At 48.0% G+C, this 19273-nt stretch overlaps 1 pseudogene across 1 annotated transcript in view; it reads right to left on the reverse strand.

Annotated features, from left to right (window-relative positions):
- The window catches only part of LOC144719391 (nuclear receptor corepressor 1-like), a 120428-nt pseudogene that overhangs the window by 50676 nt on the left and 50479 nt on the right, over positions 1–19273 (reverse strand). Inside the window, exon 16 of the transcript XR_013585591.1 lies at positions 2234–2343. The product of XR_013585591.1 is annotated as a nuclear receptor corepressor 1-like (transcript). The remainder of the gene's footprint in view (positions 1–2233; positions 2344–19273) is intronic.

Consider the following 19273-nt stretch of genomic DNA (forward strand, 5'->3'; position numbering starts at 1 on the left):
AGCTGATCATCTTCCGACAAGCATAATCTCACACAAGTATCCAAGAGGTAACTCCTTTCTGAACGGGGGGGCCCCCAAAGGTAATTTGGTTCAAGACCTGCTCGTCACTTTAAACAACAGGCATTCCCAAAGCACAACAATGTAACTTCTGCACCTAACAATGTGGTCTTGAGTTACTGCACCCCCCCCCCCACGCTCGCCCGCCCAATCCTGACTTAAAAACTAATAAGCAAAATTGTGGTGCCCTTGAGTAAATGCTCGCAACAACTGACCTGAAGCCCAATTATGCTTCATTTCCACTTCCCCTATTGGGTTCCATTGCTCAGGCGTGTCGTCGTGTTGATCCCTTAGCCGTGACCCCGCTCACAGCTAAGGGACTTTAGACAACGCGCGCCGCTTACAACGAAATCGCGCGCCCCGGATTTCGTCATGCACCTCGGAAAGGCGAGCAAGGGGCGAACCCTGTTTAAGTACACGGATGGTGAAGCCGTGCGGGGGTACACCGAGTGTTGTAGGCTTTGGCTGCAAGGTTGACCAAGAGATGTCAGGACGGCAACACGTCCTAAAATCCATCTGTGCATGGCTTTGAGTGCCAACACCCACCCCGCCGACAGACGTCAAACGTTTGTGGAATTGGCTCAGCATGCCATGCAGTGTCCTCCAGAAAAATATGTAAGACTCGGTGAAAGGCTCTTCTGAGTAAATAAAAAGGCCATTATTACGTAACATCTTGTCCCTGTTATTATTTACTTTTATTAATCACCATTTTGCAAACTAAGCCTTTCCTGAATAAATTACTGTTATGATTATTATCATCTCTAGCCAACAAAAGACTGATTGAATTAATAATGCTAGTAAGCGCTGGTTGGACTCCCCAACAAACAAGTGATGCATTGTACACAATGGCAATGACATTGAACATTCCATGTTAATGGTGTAAGCGGGGGACGTTTACATTTTAAAGGCTCTTATTTTCTCACTATTCTTTAAAAAGAGGTAGAGCATCTCTCCCCCCACCACCTGCTCTGATGAGTCCGGCGTGCTTGCTACCGTCGATGCCCCTGGTAATGCCATCCCGAACATCAGGATGTTGCAATGTATGATGCGAGGGAGGATGTGGAATAAAATATTTGTGTAAAAATAAAAACCCAGGTAGAGCAAAAGGCCAAGTGATGTCCTAGATTCCACATTCACGCGATGGGGGCAAGTCCATCCGCAAGACAAATAAGGTTTTGTACCTTGGTAAAAAAAAAAAAAAATTCTAGTCGATGCTACTGTCCACTGGTAGTTATTTAAAAAGCCACTGCCCAAACACAGGGCCCAAAAAAACTAAGAGCTCATACTGCACAATTGCCAAGGCTGTGAGATCATCAGCTTCAAGTTTCATTCTTGATAAAAAAAGGAAAAACTTTTAAAATCGGCGACAGCGGCGACATCACCAGCATGCTCCTTTAGGTCACTTTAAAGTCCTTTTGTTTCTCCATTATGAAGATTCCAACTCGTGCGTGTGCGTGCGTGTGTGTACGTGTGCGCGCGTACGTGCCATACGACAGCCACAGAACACACGGCCTGCCAAATAACCACTGTTTACATAAATGTAAGCTTTACGGGTGTTCACCATCGTGGAATTGTAAAACACTGTCAATCGCACGACGCCACTGCGAATATAAATAATGGTCATTGTGCCGCCAGTGGGTTGCACTTCAGGACATGAACCCGACAGAGTAAACCTTCACAAACAACCCAGCGAGGGCCTTAATACTCCGTGCTAAAAAAAAAACTGCCCCCAGAGAGTTTTATGCCACCGGTGACCCTAACGGCCTTCGTTACTTAATAAACCGACCGTACTATCATGGCCCGGTGACACAGATGTCATTGACTCGGCACCCACGTCACCAAGCCACAGAACCCTCTCACTGGATTTGCATTCCGGGGAAATCGGAGTGCACTTTCGGACTGGAGCACCCGCCTTCTCCGACATGCGGAGATGGAAAAAGAACACGCGCACCAGCACGCCGTACAAGTGCCAATGTGGCTACCACGTCGAACAATGGGAACGTAACAATTCCTCCAAGGGAGAGACGTTGCCGTTACGCGTAATCGCAAATTGAGTAAATTGATAGATATGCATCGAGCAAGGGCACAACCGTATCGAGAATAACTGTGGTCAACGAAAGTGTTTAAATCGACGACGAGTGAATCGGTGAACGTGCCCCCCCCCCCCCCCCGCCACCTTTTTGGGTCTTCCTTAGAATCCTTGCCGGCCTCCTTGTCATCCTTTTCCTCCTTTTCCAGCTTCAGCTCTTCCTTGTCATCGCGCTCTTCTGGGTGTGAGCGGGGAATCTAAAAGGGACACGGACGCAGACATCAATACGACGCGGCCTATTTAATGAAGACTTAAGGAGATACTTTTCGAAGGAACTTCTAACATTTAAAATTGACAAACGCATTCGGCAACTTGCAAATCGAGTCTGCATTTAGGCTCTTTTAAGAGTTAGGTGCTTTGTATACTCACTCAACAATGACAACGCTCGACAAGGTAAAGAAAACCTTGGGCATCACACAGCTTAGGTACACAGTCCCAGTTAATTTCGTGGAGCACAATCCACCGCTCGGCCCAAAATGTAACCTCACACAGCACGTCTTGCGCTGTGTCTACTCGTACACATACAGCCCTTGGTCAATCCACTGCTGGATGATGGCCACCCCACGCATTGTGAGTCATGGCGATTATGTGACCGTATTTCACCACGCTGGTCCAGTGCCAGTTGGTAAAGTGGGGAGCATAGAAGTACGGTGGAACAATGTATTATATGCTGCACTGCCCTCTGCCGCCCAAAACCGAGCACCAGAGTCTACAAACAGCCGTTTAATTCATGACGGTCGCCAATCTTAGCGTTGTCCAGACTTCAACCCTGCATAGCCTGAGGTCTGATGAAATGGGTTGCATTTGGGGTGGTTGGATCATAATAAGCAAAGAGGCCTCATCAGACTCATAGTAAAAATAAAAATGTTTTTATAATTAGGTTCTACTGGAACCGTTTTATAAGAATTATTTGCCTCTTTTTTCTGCAAACATAAGAGTTGAGGTCTAAAAGATTTCAAATGCGCTGCCCTCTGCTGACCAACAACCTCTTGCATTGTGCAAAAGCCAGACTGTTTTAATTCATTAGCACATCAATGTCACTTGATTGATACGTACTCTTCTCTCTAAAGGGCTGACTTAATCTGCATTTCCTTGATGAAGTGATTGGCGATTGGACTGTGGTGCCAATCGAAGCCAGCAGGATCGATTGATTTCCGCTAACATTTGTTGGGAAAACAACACGAGGCAATGTATGCAGCGTGCCAAACGAAACGCACCCGACGACTAGAATTGCTTTCAGTGTTCGGAGGAAACTAACAAATGTTTGCGTTGCACTAAGGTTAATGTCACTGCCTTAATAATAATAACAACCAGCTAGGCAGCTCAGTGAGCTGCTCGCAGTCATCCGAAGGTGGAGAGTTCAAATTCTGGTTGGGAGATGGGGGACTTCATGGCCAATAAAATAAGTACCACTTAACGGAGAACAGCGGATGTCCTATGGGGAGACTCGTCCCCACCACAGAAATGTAAAAAGTTCTGCCACTGGCTCAGGGCTGTAAACAGGAGATGAGCAATGTCTCAATGCTCATTTCAGCAGGAAATCGCTGACTTTACGTTACGAGCTGCAAAAATGCGTTAAGCTCCATCCGCAATAAATACTTAAATCTGACCGCCGTTTGATTATGCCGTCGACAACATCGGAGGAAATGCTTGAAACTGGAATTATTTAGCTCCTTTTTTTCGTTTTGTATTAAACAAAAAATCTTTCTTTGCAATTTGAAAAAAAAACATCACATGGTACATTCAATACCGCGCAAAAGTGTGCGACGTAAAACAATATATTTCAAACAACAATAATAATATTTATATCATATTAAAATAAGTGGGCTTGAGCAGGGCACATAGCAAGAAAGGATTATAGCCGCTGGACAAGTCTGGTGATGGAAGGACAAAGCACAGAACCCACCAGAGGAGATAGACCACCACAGGGAACGTGCGGTGAGATCACGAGATGGATTGTGGCATGACAGGACCAAGGGGGATGGGATAGGCCATGGTTCAGACATGGTGGAAGAGGTTGGCGTACCCACACTTTACCCCGCCACACACGCCCGTCGATTGTCTCACTGTGGCGTGCCCATTTATACCAATGGTGGGTGGGGCAGAGGTGGGAGGATTGTTGAAAAGCCTGTGCCGGCGTTTTAAAGCATAAAACGTATCAGCATATAATTAGATTTTTTTTTATGCACTAATCGTTCATAATATATTATTTGTACACGTTAAATTTAGACGCAAACATCGTGAGCAAAAAATTACCCATTTCGACAGAAGGATCAACGCACATCGTGACCAGCCTGCCCAATGCGCACGTGCCAATAAAACCACATCCTGCCTCCAGACCGACGGCGAGTTTGGCAAAATGATCATTAATTTATTGTTTTAACGGCTCCAAATGTGTGGTATGGTCACAACATTACACAACCGGCCAGCTTACGGAACTTCGGAATGTCGTGTCTGGCAAGAGATTAATTTTTAAAATACCACTCCCCTCTAACCCATTCTCCACAACCCACGCAGCATTACCCCCCACCCCGACCCCCAGCCTAACCCAGCCAGATTACAGCCAAAACCGTAGGGAGGCACAGAGGTGGTGGAATCTGTCGGGAGACCTTTGGGCTGGCGGAATAGGAAAAGGTCGATATCGGCAAGGCTCGAAAACCCGACACGACCAGTTGCATAAAGTCATGGGAAAACAAGTTTCTATTAACAGAAAATTTAAAAGCTTTGGTGCATCGACTGTCTACTAAACACACGGGGAGGGGGGGGGCTGGTGAGAAGCTCGGAGCTTTCTGCGTCCGTCGCTGGTGTCCGGAAGACAATGGCACAAATGGTTTTGGCACGGCACCGACACAGCACCTCAAGGTCGAAAAATGCCAAATTTGCTCAACCAAAAACCACCGTCTCCAAATAACAACACGCAAAAGTGTGCTGCTCACAAGCAGCAGGAAAGCACGACTCCAATCGCTCCTTTCGTGCATATAATGGGACCACCACATTGTATGTACAGTGCTGTCAGCCTTGTCTAGACCAACAAATCAAGAGAGCTGATGGTGTAGCAGTATTATTTAAACCACCTACTCAAAGAGATTGAAGGGGCGGCCAACACTTTCAACTCTCATGTGCGTCGTTAAGTCCCGTGTGTTTCCAGTCAGCATCCATTTTACTGTTTTGATGGATTTTATCTACATACTACATTAAAGACTTTTTTCAGTTTTGCTGGCTGGCCACTTGCTGCCCAGCGTGCATTCTGAATGAATCGAGGTCATGTGCCACCAAGCACGTAGAGGTGAGGGGAGCCGTGCAGGGTGGTGAGCACGTGGTGGAGGTGGTGGAGGCACTGAGGGGAAGCATGGGTGGGATGTGGCGTGGTTGGGACGTTGAGGATGTAGGGACTGTCATTCAACGATGGGTACTTTTATGCTATCTTCTTGGAAGAAAAAAAACTGTAAATGGCTGCAGGGGGAGGGACAGACAGACGGTCATGTGGGCTGCTCGTGATTTTATCAACCAAGCGTTGGATTTTAATCGCAACTGTCATCGTCTTCGTTTTGCAAAAGACAAGTGGCTCAGCAGCACGGCGACACTGCCTGCAGTCGGAACAGACAGACGGTCATGTGGGCTTGCTCGTCATTTTACAACCAAGCGTTGGATTTTAATCGTAACCATCGTCATTATCATTTTACGACCTTTTCTTTTTTTTCCCACCAATCGCCAACATGCTGGATAAACACAACGTCAGGCCAGCCTACGCCGGTTCCAATCGCCAACGAGTCGCCTAGTTACGCGAGGAAGGTGTTATTTTTAACCGGAGCGCACCACGCGCACCAAAGCAAAAATTAAAGATTAAGCGACACCACTCACAGGAGTCGGCCATTTTTTCCTGTTGAGAAGTCCAACGATTTAAACATCGCTCAATTAGGTTGCAACAAAAAACATTACTAAGAATCCAGCAGAGGATTACTGTAATTCTAGACAACTTAAATACAACATTCGCTGCGGGACGTTGGCTTTGAACGGTGGTTGCAGGGTCTGTGATCCAGCACTTGTCACAGCAAGGTTTTGGTGGATGACGTAAATTTGTGAAAATCCCAAACCCAATGATGGGCTGCGAGCTAACCAGAACACGACATCACAGCGACCAGGTTTGTAAACCAGCGTGCATCAGAGGCTTTGAGCGTTATCTCCTTAACTTTTGCGGGATTTCTCCGAGGTATTCCAGTTTCCTCCCACACAAAGCAAAAACACTCCCTTGAAAGCAATTTGGGCATGCATCCAAAATGCGTGCATTTATTTATTTTATTTACGCTTGTTTATCTAGCTAAGGTTTTTTCACTGGCAGCGAGCGTAGTAGTTGTGTTATCTCAAAATAATAATTTGCAGGTAATATTTCAGCGTTGGGATATTTTGGCAAATACCAACTCGACTGCATATTTTTTTTAGATATGGTAGGAAAACCAGATAACTTCCATGCTTAACAGGCTCAGAACGAACTCCACACAGCAAAATGCCCTCGCCGGGAATCAAACCCAGGGGATTCTTGCTTTAAGGTTACCACTTACGCCACCCTGCTGACCGAATTGCAAGACTCTCGGAATAAATAAAAAACAATTTAAAGGGGTCTTCATATTCCTGAATAAATATATACAATATAGCTCGTCATCACCGGCATCCACAACAGCAGCACGCGCGTGTCAACTCTCTCAAAGATTTTCTTAAATACCCTGGCGGCAGCTGCCGCAGCGACTCTGCCGATAAATATGCGAGGGGTTTCTCTTTTCGATCGGCGGTCACAGCAACCGACGCACCTCCGAATGCTTCAACTCGACAGCGCTGACACTGACACTGACGGAAGGGACAGGGGGGAATGCGGCAGCACAGACAGACGCGCGCGCACACAACTCAAGCCAGCCCCCCCCCACCCCAGTGTGTGCAGTGCGAGTGAGACAGTGCGTTAATCACCAACTCCTCGTCAATACCCAAAGCTCTAAAGCCATACTTACTGAGAGCCGCGGGGAAGGACGCGGGGTAAATTAAAGAAGCGAAAAGAAAAAACGGTGACGGGGGGGGGGCAAATAAACTCCTTCGTCAATGTTGTTCACAGTGACACCTATGGGCCAATCACATGGTAGCATCCGATGACAGTGGACCAGGTCCAATATCTAAGGGCACTATTAGCAATTTTTTATAATTATTTCACATTAGTGAGTCGAGTAAATTTTGCCAGTAACATCAGAATCAGAATCATTAGTTAGACCGGAGAGATCCGATGAGCTATGGAAGCTCTTTTTCACAGATGTCCCCCCCCCCGCCGCCACCACTTTCCGACACACCCCGGTAGCGATTTGATGCATTGTTTACGATTCTAGGTCGCAATTATATTGAATAATCGTTTCTAGTTTATCCTGTTTGCATTGTTTCAACCAAACATGTGGCTCAGCAGCAGGGCGAACTGCCTGCAGTCGGAAGGTTGCTCATTTGAATCTTCGTTGGCATCTTACCTAGCCCATCATATCCCTCCGTGGTGGATAAAATTGGCACCACTTTGCCGGAAAGTCAACAGCGGTTGTCCTATGAATATACTGGGCCACCGTCATCATAGGAACGTGGAATTTAAACCACAGGCTGAAGAATGTAAACAGGAGCAGGAAATCACTTCTTTTCTATATTGCGTCTACATTGTACTCCATCTAATTTGTTCCCCCTATCAGCCTAAACGTAACAATAGCGTAAACAATTAATTTTCTGACACTCATGAGTCCAAGCATCTATCATTAAAAGAAGACTATGTTGGTAGAAGAGGTAGCATAGCAAGACATTGGTAGGTTCACAATAGGAACATTAAGAACATTTTCTGAGCTTTGACATGTGCTATTACGAACTTTCAGCAGAACAACATTAGGTGCCCAGGGCTCAAGAAAAGAAAGCCAAGGTCGCATGAAGTGAAGTCTCGTTTTCCACGCTATTAAGCGTACCGTTGAAAGACACAAGTGTACAGCTCTCTGCACTACATACACAGGCAAAGATCCCCCATAAAGCCTTAACAGCAAGTGCTGTTAGTAGTGAGCACCTATGAAGGCCGGCAAGGCACACGAGGGGAGGTGGGTGACCAGCACAACGCCCCACCGCCTTTGTCTCCCCAGTGACAATGTTTACACATCGTATCAGGTACTCATTTTAGGCCGAATCAACCTAGGGAAAGCCCAGCATCAGTACCAGATATTCGCCACTGGTGTTGGTAGCCGTGAGCCGGAATCTAACTCGGGTCACCGGGTTCATTGCGCAGCGTGCGAGCCACTGCACCACCGCTCCCCGCTGCGTAACATGCGCGCGCACGCACACACACACTCGAAAACGCAAGCCTCTGGCAATGAGTAGTGAAAGAAACCCACCCCTTCAATAATACATTACCTTGACAATGACCTGAAATAACCCCGGCTGATAACGCAAGCACGCGCGCCCGCACACACGCACATTGCGCGATCCCCTTGGCGAGAAGGAAAATAATAATCCACTATGGCAGGTATAATATTCGGTAATGTTTCAGAGCAAGTAATTGCGAGACGGATGAACACCGTCCAGCAATGCATCAGCGAACAAATTAATCTTTAAAACGCATCAGGCACTCCTGGGCACGTCAGTAATACAAGTTGATTAAGTAATTATTGAAAACATCTCTTCTTACAAAAGTTTGATTAATTCATCAAGCCAGACACATCGGCACCCTTGGGTCAACTTTAATTTAGCTTACATATCGGCAGATTTTACCATCGCAAAATACTTATTTACCATTAAAAAATTAAGAAGACCAACTTGGCAATGTAAACGGCTTTACCACAAATAACTTATTGTCCCGATCACAGCACCAAAATAAAATCTTGTTTGTCGACAAGAAAAAACACAAATCGCCAAATACTCCCTCACTTAACCTGGACATGGACTGCCAACAGGCATTCCATAATCCCAAAGACTGCCGCCTTGCAATCCCACAGACAGCCACGCGATCTCACTAAATGACTCGCAACGCCACGACACGATAAAGACAGCTGCACAATCCCATAATCTCACAGACGACACTGCAATTCCATAATTCCACAAACGGCCTTGCCTTGTCACAATCTCCGTCAGAAACCCTCGCAATCTCAATCTCGCAGATGGCCTCACAATCCCACCATCTTACAGACAGACCTTGCAATCCCACAACCCTGCACTGACGGTCTTGCACTGCCATAATCTCAAGACGCCTTGGCAATCGCACAATCTCAGACACCCACGCAATGCCACAATTTCAAACGGTCTTTCAGTGCCATGCTGGCATGTAATGGGTTATCACAAGGCCGCAACGCAAACGTTATCCCCACCGCCACCCTCCCCATTTTGTTTCCAAACCGCACCCCCCCACGCCGCCCCCTACCCACAAAGCCTCCACCCTCTGCCACGTGAGGCTGCGATCACGACAGCCACGAGGCGTTGCGTGGGTCACCAGACTTAACGTCACGCGTTCCAATCAAACAGCGGTGGCCAGCGTGACCTGGGTAGCCACATCACCCCCCCATCTGTGCTCCACCGTCATCTCGTTTCATTTGTATTTTGTTTTATATAATCCGAGATACAATGAAATGCAAACAGCATGTCGATTTATATAGTGGCGAAATTCAACCTCCTTCTCAAGACGGCTGTCAAAACAATGATGAGGCGTGGGCAAATTAGGAGATAGTACGCGCGTATTTATTTATGGGCAGAGGGGGGGGGAGAGGTATTCAGCCTCGACTTGGAACAGGGGCGGGGAGACGACAGCACGGATGGCTGAAGGAAGGGAATTCCAGACAATGCGGGCAGCAGAGGAGGAGTTACCGTCCCTCCCTGAAACGAAGGAATACTTTATTTGCTTTTTTATTATTATTACCAAGCAGGAGCTGTCGGCCGACGGCTTCATTCTTTGTGGCTTTTGCGCTCTCCCCCCACCCGTCACCCATCGAACAAAGATGGTCACTGCATCGCGTGCGTTCAGATGCGCTTCTGCGGCCGTCTGGAATGCTCTTCCTTCCGATATTATGAATCCACTGGGAGCTATGCGGTTTTAAATCTAGATTGAAAACTCATTTAATTTACAACTGCTTCTTGTGTTTAGTTTGTTGTCCTTCCCCCCCGTGCGCCTCCGATTATTACGGTTGGCTACGTACGATGCGAAAGGAGTTAAAATATACGTACGTATAGGTACAGTCATGTACATACATCGATTGGTAACGTGGCTCGGCCGAAAAGCCTTAAGGGGGGGGGGGGGACGTCGTTGCCCTGAAAAAGCACGCCCATTTCTGCGGGGGAGTCGTCACGTGGGGTTGCAAAATGGTCGTTTTCGCTGGCCAAGAGTCATCCGCGGAGTGCCATAAATAACCTCCGCCGGGGAAGAGGACAAATAGGCAGCGCACAAAGCCAAGCCTCTGACTGCCGTGGAAGCCGCTGCCAACTGTGCAACCGTGGAGCTTCTCGCTTGCTTATATATTTATTTATTCCAACACGAGCAAAATGGATGCGGTGGGGTTTCCAACATCCATTGGCCAAACTTTCCAATAATTCCAAATGGCTTCTGCCACACTTTGTGAAGACTTCCCCCATCCACTAGGTTGACTCGTCCTAAAATGAGTGGTGTTTGTCACCTGGCCTCTTTGTAAAAATGTGTTGGAACATCAAGCATGCCAGCGCTTCTTTGCATGTGCAAGAAATGCAATGCAAAACAATAGAATTTGGAAATATATAGCAACTACATGCGACCCCCATCACAAGACGCTGAACACAGTGAGAGCATTTATTGCTGAAGCAGTCGGTCATAGCCCAAGGGTCGTGGTGTGACTTTACAGCTCTGTACGAATACATGGGTCTCTATGCAAGTCTTTTGAGTATCTATGCGAGTCTACAGGTGTCCGTGCGAGTGCGTGGGTCTTTCTGCGAGTCTATACAATACAAAAAAACATGTGAATAAACATGTGCATTAACACAGCTGTCTAACTGCGGCCATATCTGAGGACGTCGTGCAGAAACAGCTTCGTAATAAATATGCGCGTCGCAACAAGTGTGCAATGGAAGTGAGTGGAGCAGATACATTTGTAGGGCGACATTCCTATTAAACAGACATGTTGACAAACGCCACCCGCGGCCAGCTAACAATGCGGTCGGCTAAAATAGAACAGCCGTTTAATTCAAAGCCCGATGTGTTGAATTCCTCGCATAATTTGGCTCGCTACAACAGCCAAAAAAAAGGTAATTTGCAAATTAATTTGTGCTCCCGCCAAGCGTGGTTAAAATTCACGATGGAAGGCGCCGGAAGTTAAACAACGCGGGAGAGTTTTCGAAAAGCTTTCCACTTAATGATCGGTCTTGTCGGCGGCCGATAACACCGGGGAGGGTCGGCCGCACAACCCCTTCCCACCGTCAACCCCCCCGCGTTCCCCAAACCCCCGCGCACACACGGATATATATTATTGCGCGCGTTGGTCTCAAGGTGCACGCCCTGGCCAATCAATTCACTGGCCGCACTCAAGGCCTTGAGACGCCGAGCACAAAAGCGTGGACTGCAGATTTGCAAACGCGGCCCCAAATCAATGGGGCAATTAATTGCATCAGGGGCTCGGAGCGAGCGCCATAATTTACCCCCAGGAGCGGCCCCCCCACTCTGTGTAAATGTGAATACATGCAGAAGTGTCCGCGGCTGCAAGGCCACAGTCAAGGCACTCTAAACTGCTTTTTTCTCCCCTCTCATCCCTCCCCCACGGCCCCCTCTCTCTCTCGCTCTTCTTGGCAGAGAAGGAGAAAAAAAATGGCCTGGAAAGTTAAAAACATCGGCGGAGAGAGTGTTTTCGTCGATTGGAATTCTGTTTTGGCTATTTCTCCAGTCTCTAAACAGCCCTACGTACGCTTAAAAAAAAATAACGCACCAATGTGCCCATCGGAGCTTTTTTCTGCTGGCATTATTTATTTCGGTGATGCGATTGCGAGTCTCAAGTCCAATGATTACCCATAATCGCGTCCAACAAACAAATATATCACGCTGGAGACCACGTTTCTCAGCTCACGATCGATCATTGTCATGAGGAGCCACGGTTTATCCACTGCTGGATAAAGCCCCCGCCCCACCACGAGGTATTGCCATAAAACGATGATGTCACCACCTGAGAGTGAGACCGTCAGAGACAGAGCAATTGCATTTCCAATTGAAGGCGATAAAGCAATAATTGTCGAGCTCACACTTAAATTGCCACACGTCTCACACAGCAGCTAAAGTGTTAACTCGCATTACGTAATGATTCACACAAGATCCTTAAGAAGACAAAGGAAAAAAAGAAACTGGCGATACGCACTAAGTTGCTGTGGGATTACAAGCAGCGGCATGATTCGACTTAATTTAACCTTAATTGAACATATATTTTTTACAATAAATTCCAAATGGCCCATGTCTTTCACTTTCACGATTACGCACGCATGGCATCCCAACGGGGAGAGGGATACGCACAACGTGGCTCCGGTGCAGTCTCACGAAACGCACACCCCCCCCACCCCCCGGGGCTCCCAAAAGGGGATACACAACCACTCTTGTCATTAACACTCAAAACATGCTCACATCCCGACCTGTTTGAGCGAGCCTATAGTGTTACGAGCCAGGCGGCCGAGGTTCAATTCCCTATCACGGCCACCATAGGTGGCGCGTGATATCTAAAAACCGGTCCTTCCCCCACGTCGAATAAAACCAGCGCGGGGAAATATGGTCAAACAACCACATGGTCACCGATTGTCGTTGGCTAAGAAGAGCCACTGGCAGTGTCGAGGGAAGAGCCAGGTGTGGCAACCTGACGCCATGTGCCAATACGCCGCGTGCTTCTGGGTGTCAGTCAAAATGTCATCACCGCCGGTGATGCCACCACACACACCTCACCCACGGCTCAACGCAGCCGCTCACCCAGTCGACGCCCGGACCCTCCAACGATACCACTTGAGTCTCATAACCGCCACTGTCACCAACTGGTTGTAAAGCATCCCCCCCACCCCCCTGGTTACACTCGGCACGTCTCGTTCTCACCAGAATCTGAATTTAGGATGTCTCCTTGTTACAGAGAGTTGACGCGTCCTGCAATGACAGCTTTGACAGTGTCACCACCACCGCCATCTGGATTTATGTTTTCCCCTTCTTACAGTTAAGACATAATCTAAGGCTCGCTCTTAAGTCTCACGATGGCACACGTTCTACGCATTCTTCAAGTACCGCTCTTAAAGACTTTCATCATCGCTACCATCTGGATGTACGTCTTCCCTTAGGTCACTGACCTCTTGGTGCCACAAGGTAACCCACCTTCCTCCACGCTGCACACCTGCCCCACCCATGACACACATACCCTCCTCCACTTCACGATAACATCTACAATAAGTTTATTGGCACTTCGTACACTGAACGTGACAACCGCTTTCCCTATCCACTGCAATGTGCATCTACTCAAAGGCCACCTCTCGATCAGCACGGTTGGCTACGTGCGGTGCGAAAGGAATTAAACATACATACATGCCCACATGGAGGAGTTTTTGATGAAAAACAAGCCCAAGACTACTCAAGTTTTGACTAATGGAGAGTCCTTTAATTCAGAAACGTATAATACCGTGGTCAAATAAGCCACCAATGTGAATTAATCATCTGAAAAAATTGAACTTCAGTTTTAAGGGGGTACGTGCCCCCCCCCCGCCCCTAACTAAGTCTCCTCCGGAATCATCAGCCCCATCACCGCTTTAACAATCGGAAGTTGCCTCAACGATTCATTCAATCTCACTTAACCAAAACCGTGTGGTCATTAGTTAACCTGAAATGTGTTTTAAAATGAACGGAAACGGTTAAATTGTTCACAAATAATTGCCGCCGCTGCAGTTACACAACCGGCTGCAAGAGTTATAAAATCAGCCCTGATTCTCCCGCACCCGCTCGCTCGGCAGTCGGACCTAATTTATTGTAAATGCACACGACATTAAACAGTCACATATACAATACTTTGCTCAACATCCGACCCAAAATAAACGACAGCTATTTGTTTAAAGTGTCCTTGCCGTGATCATCATCGGGACCAGCTGTGCCAAGGCAGCGGGAGGAGGTGGGGGGGGGTCTCACAAAACCGTCGATGCACACGCGGGGCAAGGGACTGACAAACGAGTAGACTCCCCGAAAAACGCGATGACACATCTCCGCTGCCACTCCGCCCGCGGAGATAAAAAAAACAAACGAGGTACAGCGGCTCCAATCACCGTTATTTACGTTAAAGCCATCCAACAAAAAAGCAGAGCCGACGTAAATTAAAGCTGCCGCCTTCTTAGTCGAAGGCGCGCGTCGAGAAGTGGCAGCTTTCAACAAGCTTTGGACGGTCTGACAAATGTGCTCTCGTTTCAAACGGCACGCGCGCACAACCGACAACCCGACAAGGCAGTGGTCAACCTTTTTTAGAGAGCGGCCCAACGTTGTCAAGCGAGAAGGGCACTACAGATGTAATGTGATTTTTTTTTAAAGATTCACCTGTAGTGCGCGTCGATCGGCTGAACACGAGGTACAAGGAAGGCTTCGCACATTTTTTTTACGCCCCAATGAAGGACTTCATAAAACAAACCGTGGCTTTATATCGCTCTGCTTTAATCTGGCTGCGTAAACAATGACGCGCAAAGGGGGTAAAATTCACGAGAAATAATGGCGGCGGGGGGGGGGCACAACACACTGGTGAAACCACTCATGCCTATTTTTTTTAAGTGTTCTGAGAAGAAAACCTTCAAACCGCGAAACAAATTCTGAAGCCACCCCCTTAACAATGAGACGGCAGACAAAACAGTGTTGACACAAAGTCTGGGTGCACAGTGCACGGACGGCGGCAGTCTCGACTAAACACACCCCAAGCGACTGCGTGAGCAGCAGAGAGCGAGAGCATAGAAGAGCGCAAGCTATGAAAAACAGAGAGAAGTCAGGACCCACTCCCACCCCTACACCACACCAGGCAAACAGCCAGGCACAGTACTCAGCCAAAAGCAAATAGAAAAATACAACGGCCTGCTCCCGCGCGCAATGGCAGGAGGAGGGCTGACGGCTAGGACAGAACGAGTGAGAAACAAGCTCGACATACAAAGAGAGTAGACAGCAAGGGGGGGGCGTAAAAAAAATATCAAGCACAATAAAGACCAAAAAAATAATCTTTCCAGATCGCCCGTGTACCTGTGTGTTCATCTGCCGCTGTGGGGCTCTCTGCTGGGAATCTGGTGGTCAGAAAAGGTGCCGGCGGGGTGGACACGTCATCTGGCCCCTCTCGTTCGGAGACAGCCAGGAGCGATCATCGCGTGGTTCGGGGAGGTGGGGTTGCGGTGGAGGGGAGCGGGGGCGCGCTGAACCCTCTCTTGTTTACCCGCAGCTCGACCCAGCAGCAGCCTTGCTCAATCCGCGAGCTTGCACGCGCCGCCGCGCGGCGAGAAGCACGCAGGAACGCGCGCACGCGCGCCCCGGCTCGCCGCTCAATCCGAATGCTTAAACGAAGCGAGAGGAAGAAGCCTCCCCCCCCCAACCTTCTGTGGTGGAACAAAGCACGAGAGGCAGGCTGCCGAGGAGACTGGCGGTGCGGACAAGCGCAGGAAAAAAGGCAGCAGCCAACAAAGCGGTCCCGAGTCACGTGGCACGGAGGCAGCTTTTCCAACGATTCTGCCAATGTTTTATACTCCAGCTCTCTCTCGCTCTCTCTCCTCCCTCCTCTCCCTCCCCCCTCCCACGCCGCCTGCCCGCTACCCACAGCGGAGTGCCTTGCCAGAGCACGCTGGTATGCTGCCAATATTCCACGTGACCTGCCCATGTGATGTAAACCCTTTCCTGTTCGAGCCTGCCTCACTGTGTCAAAGGTAAACTGCACATAATCCGATGCAAAAAAAATAGAAATTAGGTCTTCTACACTTTCAATTCGATTTCACCGAAGACATTGAAGCTGGTGGGATTGGAATGATTTTATTCAGGACAATAAGAGCATTAGGCCACGTTTATTGTATCTCTACATAACTATGATGCCTATAGTCATGTAAAACGGGAAATGTAAAAACAAATATTTCCATGTGGTGCGATCTGAACTCCACCCTACATGGAGAATCTGAAGTGCCCTTTGTGAAAATAACAAATTGTATGGCAAGCTCATACTATGTATAAATACAGCATCACTATATAGTAAGAATAATAAACAGCCCTTTGACCATTAACTGCTGGATTAAGGCCTCCCCATGCCATGTCCATCATTGGATTATTTATCCATACTTCACCACACTGGTAAATGCGAATTTGTAAAAGGCTTCGGAATCTCGCCAAACGATGTTAGCCGTGTCCTGGAATCAAAATTGGATCACCAGGTTTAATTGCACAGCATGCCAAGTACTGCCAACGAGTCAACCAAAATTATTTGCCGAATATCTGGAGTTTGGTGAAAAACTTTTCCGCGCCTAAAATAAATTTAAAGAGTGCGTCTTTATTATTAAAGTGGACGAGAGAAACAATGTAGTCGTGAAATCGCTCGCCCCGTAAGGATGAAACACCACAACAGTGACGGGCAAAAAATATTAATCAAAACCTCACAGCAACTGCCGAAACCGCTAATGTGTACGCGTGCATCGCAGACAAATATTTTATCACATGATTTGCAAAGTCTGTCAAGGCTTCCTTATTGCCATTTAATGAGTGTATATTTATTTTCAAGCAAAACACGGCGCAATGCTGCGTGGAGAGTGCTGTTTATCCGCCATTCCGACCGAGGTCAAACCCCCGTAACTCAGAGGCGGGCAAAAAAATATTCAGCGTGGCTCTTGACTTTTTATATAAGCACCGAAAAAAAATACGAGAGACGGTCCTGGGATTGTTTAGCTTGGCCGCACCAAATACACATAATACGTTCTGTGGATACCGGCAGGAAAGAACCACCAACCCTCTGCATTGAAAGTGCTGGGCGGGGGGGGGTGTCTGCAGTGCATCTACTCTGCTCGCAAGCGTCAGGCGTTACGAGTCCCAAGAACACTCTCTCCAGCGGGGGCGTGCTCATGTCACGCAAAATTAACCGCCTGCAACGATTAAGTATTGCCTCCACCGAAAACAAACAGGGCCCTGCTTGTAAACACCGCCGCAGGAGGGCTAAAGGAGCTCTCCCCCTCCTCCACCACTGCAGCCCGCCGTCCCCGCAACAGACATACAAAAACAAATAAGTGCATCACAATCAGGGGTGACTAAGGACACACGGCGGTGACCACTTCGAAGAAAAACACTTGGCACCATGCGCTCAAAAATGCAAACACGTAAATGCGTGCCTCAAAGGGCCGACGTGTTTGGCCCAAAACAATATACATTACGCCGTTTTCACACAACAGCACCGCCGCCTCCACCGTCGCAGCCGCCACGCTCACAATGCAGTAACCAGGGGAGGTGTTTAGCAGATCAATGGCTGTGCCTCCCTTTACGGCTGCAACCTATCAATTAAGTCCATAATCGGGGCGGTAAAGACACCCGAGTTAAGACTGCGCCCAGCAGGCAAGAACCAGTGAAGTGGCCGGGTGGGCCAGGCGAGCCGGCCGACGGGCGGGCCTCGAGGGAGTCAATTAGCGGGCCTGTGAAAGGAATGGTCACACGCAGAGGATAACCACCTAGATCCTTGATCAATGGAATGACGGGCTACCACGCACTTTTAAATCCAGATTGAAGACACTTCCTTAGAACTGCTTTTGGCGTTTAGATTATTGTTGTCCTTCCCCCGCATCCCTGCGATTCGCGCGGATGGCTACGTACGGTGCAAAATAAGTTGAACGTACGTTAACACAATCCACGCGAATCTGGTCAGAGTGAATGAGACTGGTAACTGGCCGATTAAATGTGCCAGATAATGTTGCGGTGAGTTGGGTTTATTTTAGTGCGTGGGAACCGCACCAATTTCTTGCCCTCATTTTGCCACTATTAAAAAAATGTTGCTCTTGGCTGTGGAGGAACTGCATACCGAGCGTCACTCACCAAACCCGGCTAATCTCGCTGAACAAGGAGTCTGCTGTCAATGCGAAGAGGGTAAAGGACTTCAAAATAAATTAGGCGGCGGGGTGGTGGCGCTGTACTAAGTGCAATGGCGATATGTAACTGGTGAGTTCCGAGTCCTGGCCATGGCAAACATCAGTGACGAGTGATATTTTAAACGGTCCCCGCCCCACCTTTCACCAAAACAAACTGACCGGCGTGGTGAAGTATGGTCATACACACGCCCCCTACCCCCACCACGGGGAGGCCTTCACCGAACAGTGACAAAGGGCTGTGACGTTTAGAAAGTTACATAGTTTTACATTATTACATCATGCTAAACAATTAATCAATAATCCTCAAAGCAATTCCAATGGTGTGAAAAAGGTTTCGGTGAAAAGATTAATTGCGCAGGAGTTGGATTATCATGTCATGCGTTGAATGTCAGATGTTGAGCCTTAAAGATAAATCCATTGACCCCACAGAAATGCACTTATTTGTAAAAAAATATATACGTTAATTAACACGTCTGCTAGAGCAGCGAGGATGATCTCACAAAGGCCTTGGGTTGTTTTTCACAACTCTACGGAGCCTGTGTGGGGGGGGGGGGCAGGAGGTAAACAACTTTTCCATCTCCGTCTATTGAAACGTTTGTGTCAGACATAAGTACGACGATTTTCTCGAACCGTGAAATGGACAGGTATGCAGTCTTCAGGGACGATTGTGTCTCGACAGCCTTGGCAGCCCGGCCATCTCGCCGAACATAACCGCCATTCCCGCCATCATTCTCTCGACAAAGAGATTGCCACATCCCCAACAGCGCGTACACAAGGGCCGCCTACGGGCGTTCAATTTTAACCCCGAAACTGCTTTACAAAACAACGGACGGTCCAAGCCACACGACTGTGTGCCATTTGTAAAAAAAAATCAATTGCACGGCGAAAAACGCAAGGTATATCGGACGCGGTCGTCTGAAAACTATCGGGGGGGGGGGGGGGCTAACTCATTAGCGGCAACATTGTGACGAATATAACGTATGTTGCGTTTTTTTTTCTACGTTGTACTTAATACTGCGATTTCCTGCTCAAATGAGCATTGAGGTG

Source organism: Lampetra planeri, chromosome 6 (genome assembly GCF_965212315.1).
Source record: "Lampetra planeri chromosome 6, kcLamPlan1.2.h2, whole genome shotgun sequence".
Classification (NCBI taxonomy): Eukaryota; Metazoa; Chordata; class Hyperoartia; order Petromyzontiformes; family Petromyzontidae; genus Lampetra; species Lampetra planeri.